The sequence below is a fragment of the Miniopterus schreibersii genome (assembly GCF_964146895.1).
Source record: "Miniopterus schreibersii genome assembly, chromosome: 8".
NCBI lineage: Eukaryota > Metazoa > Chordata > Mammalia > Chiroptera > Miniopteridae > Miniopterus > Miniopterus schreibersii.
Window position 1 is genome coordinate 63,469,476 of NC_138109.1, and position 5,037 is coordinate 63,474,512.

A 5,037-nucleotide genomic window follows, 5' to 3' on the forward strand; every position below is an offset into this window, starting at 1 on the left:
TCCCATCAAATCAATTTCTCCACAGAATGAAGAATGCAGTAAATACGATGCTTAAAAGTAATGGTTATCTGTTAAGAACCCAACAGGATCATTGAGATTAAGAGGGTCTATGTAGAGAAGGTGGAGAGAATGTGTGGGGGGGCGGGGAAGTTTCACCCACTGACTATTTTCTCCCCCGCCCAACATCACCAAATAATTTATTTGGAATCAGATTTAAAGAACATTTGACAGTTGTTGAAATGTATGTTCATTCTGATACTTCTGATCAGTTGGACAATTTATCTAGAGCAAGTTCCCAGATAAATTTTACATTTCTTTAGGACTGGGGTTTTTCGATGACTTCAAATTTGGGATCTTCACACCTGAAGTCAGAAACGCATTGATGCCTGCTTTACCGACATTTGCTTAAGCTTTAAAAGCTCCCTCTCCAGCTCTTGCTGGTACTCTGGGCCAGTGTCAACAGGCCCACCACGTGCCTGTCGCGTAGTTCTGTATTCTCTTAATCTTGTCCACGAAGAGTTTCTGTGCAGGATCAAGTTCCTCATCCAATGCCACTGCTGTAACACCAATATTCCTCCTCAAATGGGCTGAGATGGCAGGTAGAGTGACGGAGGAGAACTGGAAGAGCCTCTGAAGGATCGAAGTGATTCTTCCTCCCGAGCTGCCAGAGCCACTGCTGCCGCCACCACCACTCGGATTATTTTCTATTAAAATTGTTCATTTTATCAGAAAGTAGAGGGAATTAAATATAAACAGAAAGACTTTTTAAAATCCAACTTCACTACTATTCTGTAGGTTGCTGTGACCCTATTTTCACATCAGTTATTAAATAAATGGTGATATTTTCACAGAGATGAAATAACTGAGCTGAAGTTATCCACACCTACAGGATTATTCTGTAGTTAATTGTAATGTACAAAGGTTGAAAAAAGTATATGGCTATAGAACAGATTCACAGATTGCACCGGCTTGGAATTCCATCCGACAAAATAACTATTTGTCAGGAACTATAGTAGAGATTAAAAAAAAAATTAAAACAGAAAATAACACTAGCAACCATTTATTGAGTATTTTACTGTGTGACAGGGACTTTACATATAGTTTATATCTCTAATCCTTCCAACAATCCTGCAAAGTATTATTAATATTCCTATGTTGCAGATGAAAAAACTGAAACTTGCAGAAATTATCCAAGGTTAAATAGTCTTACCCATGGTTAAGTAAAGCATAGAACCAAGATTACCTGACTCTAACTCCTGACTCCTGTGTACTTTCCACCACTGTGCTCTAATTCTACAATTAGGTGGCTGTCAACTGGAAATTCAAAGACCCTAGTTTTCATAAATAAAATTCTAAATCCATAATTAAGGGACATAAATTCATTTCAAATGCATTTTGTGCATGTTCTCTAATCAACTTCCTTGACTGAATTCAAATTTAATGGACTTCTTTACTCTAGAGTGGAAATAGGACAGGATTTATTTCCTTTGCATTTATTGGCCACCTGCTATGGTCCAGGCACTATGTCAGACTCTGTAGATATGGAGGCACACAGGTCTCTGTCTCTGTCGTTAACACTTTAATGACTGAAGATATGAGCACTATAGCAAGTTTTCAGGCATATTCATTTAAAAGGACCCACAATACAATTGTTAAGTCTTATTAGGTGTTCGAATTTACCTCTACTAAACCCACATGACAATTTAAAAAATTTTTATTTATCGATTGGTTTTAGAGAGAGAGGAAAGGAGAGAGAGAGAAACATGGACTTGTTGCACTTATTCATACATTCATTTGTTGACTCCTGTATGTGCCCTGACTGGGGATCAAAACCACAATCTTGGCGTATTGGGATGACACTCTAACCAACACATGACAATTAACCAATAATGCAGAAGAGTATTTTATTTATATTTTTTAAAGATTTTTAAATTGATTTTTTCAGAGAGAGGGAAAGAGAGAGAAAAACATTGATGTGAGAGCAAAACATCGATCGGCTGCCTCCTGCACCCCCCACCTCCCCCGGGGATCAAGTTGGAAACCCAGGCATGTGCCCTGACCAGGAATCAAACAGGCAAATTTTCGGTGCACAGGACAACACCCAGCCAACTGAGCCACACTCACCAGGGCCAGAAAAACATTTTATATGGCATGTTTGTTTCGTATTTCTAAGCATTATAAATGAAAAGTGAAAAGATCATTGGATTAGAGGCCAGCTCTGCTCTACACCCACACTATACCTGACTTCCGAGTCTCAGTTTCTTCATGTGTAAGGATGGGGTGGTAATAACTGTCCTTCAGGCTGTTGTTCAGACTCTTTAGCACAATAGCCTAGAACCTTATGATCTCCACTTAAGGCCAACCTGCAGCTCTTTCTACCATGCCAAGTACCTTGGCAAGTTCCTTCTTTGCACTTTTCTTCCCACCTCCAGCAGCTCAAACAGTTCTGGCTCTGTTGTGTCTCTTATCCAGGACGGCCCAGCACCGCCATGCCTGTGGGACTCTCCTCCACGTGGAAGCCTTCTTCCTGCACCCCCAGCCTGAGCTACGAGCTCCCCCCCACTTCTACTTGAATCACAGGCTCTCACCCGGACCATGTCCTGATCCTGGCCGCTTCCTCACTGCGCTCGGAACAGGGCCCTAGGCAGAGCGGCTGGCCAGCTGTGCCGAGGGAGGGAACAGGCCTCCCATCAGCACAGGGGAGGGCTTGGGGAAGGCCCCCTTCCTTAGCCGGGCTTTACCCAGTAATTAGTTTAGTGCCAAAAAGGCATACACAAAAAGCAATTTTAAACGGTGCATTTTCCAGTGAGGATAAGATTCTTCACCACTTAAAACCTCTTGCAAATACAGAAATGATTTGATGTCCAAATGTTTTGATTGTGCACTCCTATGATGAAAAGGTTTTTAAAAAATATTGTTTTAAAAAATATGTTATATTTTTTGTGTAAATACACTTGAAATTTTAGTTAACCCCAATATACGTATACATATTTATTTATAAAGTATGTATGTATCTTACTGTATTAATTAATATATTATATATAAGATATATACAGAAAATGTAATTTTTAAGTAAAGAAATAAAAATAAAGTTTTAGTATTTTCTTTTTATACCCCAATAAATGGTTTGGCACAAGAAAAGACTAAACTTGGCTGAGCAGCTATAGTTTCTGGTACAAGAAAGGAATCATGTTTTTCTTTTCTTAGACTATTCCCTGATGTGGGCCATTTCCTCTCTCTATTCAGGTTCTCTCACAAGACCACCAACGTTCTTCAAACGTTAGTGAAATAAAACAGGAGGAGGGTTTAAAGCTCTGGATGCTCCGTCTGCAAATGTCACAGTTTAATCTTTTCAAAGGTTTGCTGTGAAGCAGTAAGTATGACAGTGTGACACTCAGCAGATTGTTCTTGAATTCCTTGTTTGTTTTCATTGTGACCTGGCTCAAGATTTATTTTTATTTTTTTCTTCAAAACTCCCAGAATATGTGGTCATATCATTTAAATAGAGAAAGACACTGTTAAAATATTTATCAAGGAGCTATCACTTTTGCAAGACTCTAATACTATAGTCATTCTTTGCATCTTAAAGACAAATTTAAGAAATATTAAAAAACAGAAAGTTTGTTTTGAAAATGTATGCAATGCCCACCATGTTAAAACCATTTTAATTGCGTGTATGCGTGCGCGCGCACACACACGCACACACACACACACACACACAGGAGAGAATATCATATGAATATTCTCTGGAAAGTTAATGAGGTATATCCAGGATGGTGAGATTGAGGCTAATTTTGTTTTCTTCTTTGTGGATTTCTATAATTTTCCAAATATCCTAAAATGGCCAAGTGTTTTCTAAAAAAACCCCCACAAGATTACACATATAACCAATTATAAATAATTTGCATAGATTTCTATATTACAAACTTCCAATGGGAATTTAAAAAATATCCTTTGCAGTTATTGGTATTGAGAAAAAAACTGTATATCTTTTCCATGTTTTATAGTACATTTTAAAATGTTATTTTGGTTTCACATAAGGAAATTGCATTTTAAAACAAATGGTTCATAATGGAGCCTCACTTCTGTAGATTTTAGACACATTTTAGATTGGGGATAAAAAGAGAGTCAGAGAATGGGTCCAGAGGAGCTTGTAAAATAATGGAATCAAGGCAGAAAAGAAGATGCTAAATCAGAAGGTGGTTGCATCTGGAGAAGATTAAGGTTGTAGAGAACCCCATACAATCCAAGCCTGTGATAGTCCTCGTAAGGAAAACCATCACTATATAAGTAAATAGTCTGGAATTCCAGCCCCCCATTTTTTTCTGGCAGAGTCTCAATTTGGCTCAGATGTCCAACCCACCATGTGCCCAAGTTGTTCTAAACTATGTATGATGGTCTCCTTCCCCTTGTCATTGACTCTTTTAAGCAATCCTTGTCATTGGGACCTAAAAGGAATTTTGCTGGGGGCATTCTGGATAGATATAGACTTTTCCCCTCCTTATGAAGGGTAAATAAAATATTTAAACCAGCTATTGAAAGGCATAAAAGAACAACCAAGGCAGACAGAACTTGAACGGTCAAAATCCTGGAGAGATAAGAGAATACTAAAGATGCCCCACATTTGCCTCTACCTCTACCCATCAATGGTGTGGAGAGTATAGGTGGAGCAAAAAGTGACAGCTGGGGCCATCTCACTGGGTGAGCAAAATGTGGGGTTTGCCATTTCTATTGGATGAGCAGGTAGAGGCTAAAGTTGAGGGCCCAAGAAGGTTGAACGGCCTTGGCACAGCTGAGACCCCTGAGGACGCTACTTCGGGAATAAGAACAAACCATAAAATGCTCAAACCTCGCAGAGCCCAAACCCCACCCTCCAACAGATCACATTGATCGGCAAACATTCTATCTGCCTTCCAGAAGAGAATGAAATCCTCTTTGGATGAAAATATTATCAGCCAGAGCCTTACAACTTTTCATACTCAATGTCTGACATTCAATAAAAATTTTACCAGTTTATGAATAAATGAGACCAAACGA

At 39.0% G+C, this 5,037-nt stretch overlaps 1 pseudogene across 1 annotated transcript; it reads right to left on the reverse strand.

Moving 5' to 3' along the window:
* Positions 1-316: 316 nt before the first annotated feature.
* LOC308560963 (ATP synthase-coupling factor 6, mitochondrial pseudogene) lies at positions 317-1,214 on the reverse strand (annotated as a pseudogene). The gene is made up of 2 exons: positions 1,211-1,214; positions 317-704 (listed from the first exon to the last, which is right to left on the reverse strand). The product of its transcript is annotated as an ATP synthase-coupling factor 6, mitochondrial pseudogene (transcript).
* Positions 1,215-5,037: the final 3,823 nt, after the last annotated feature.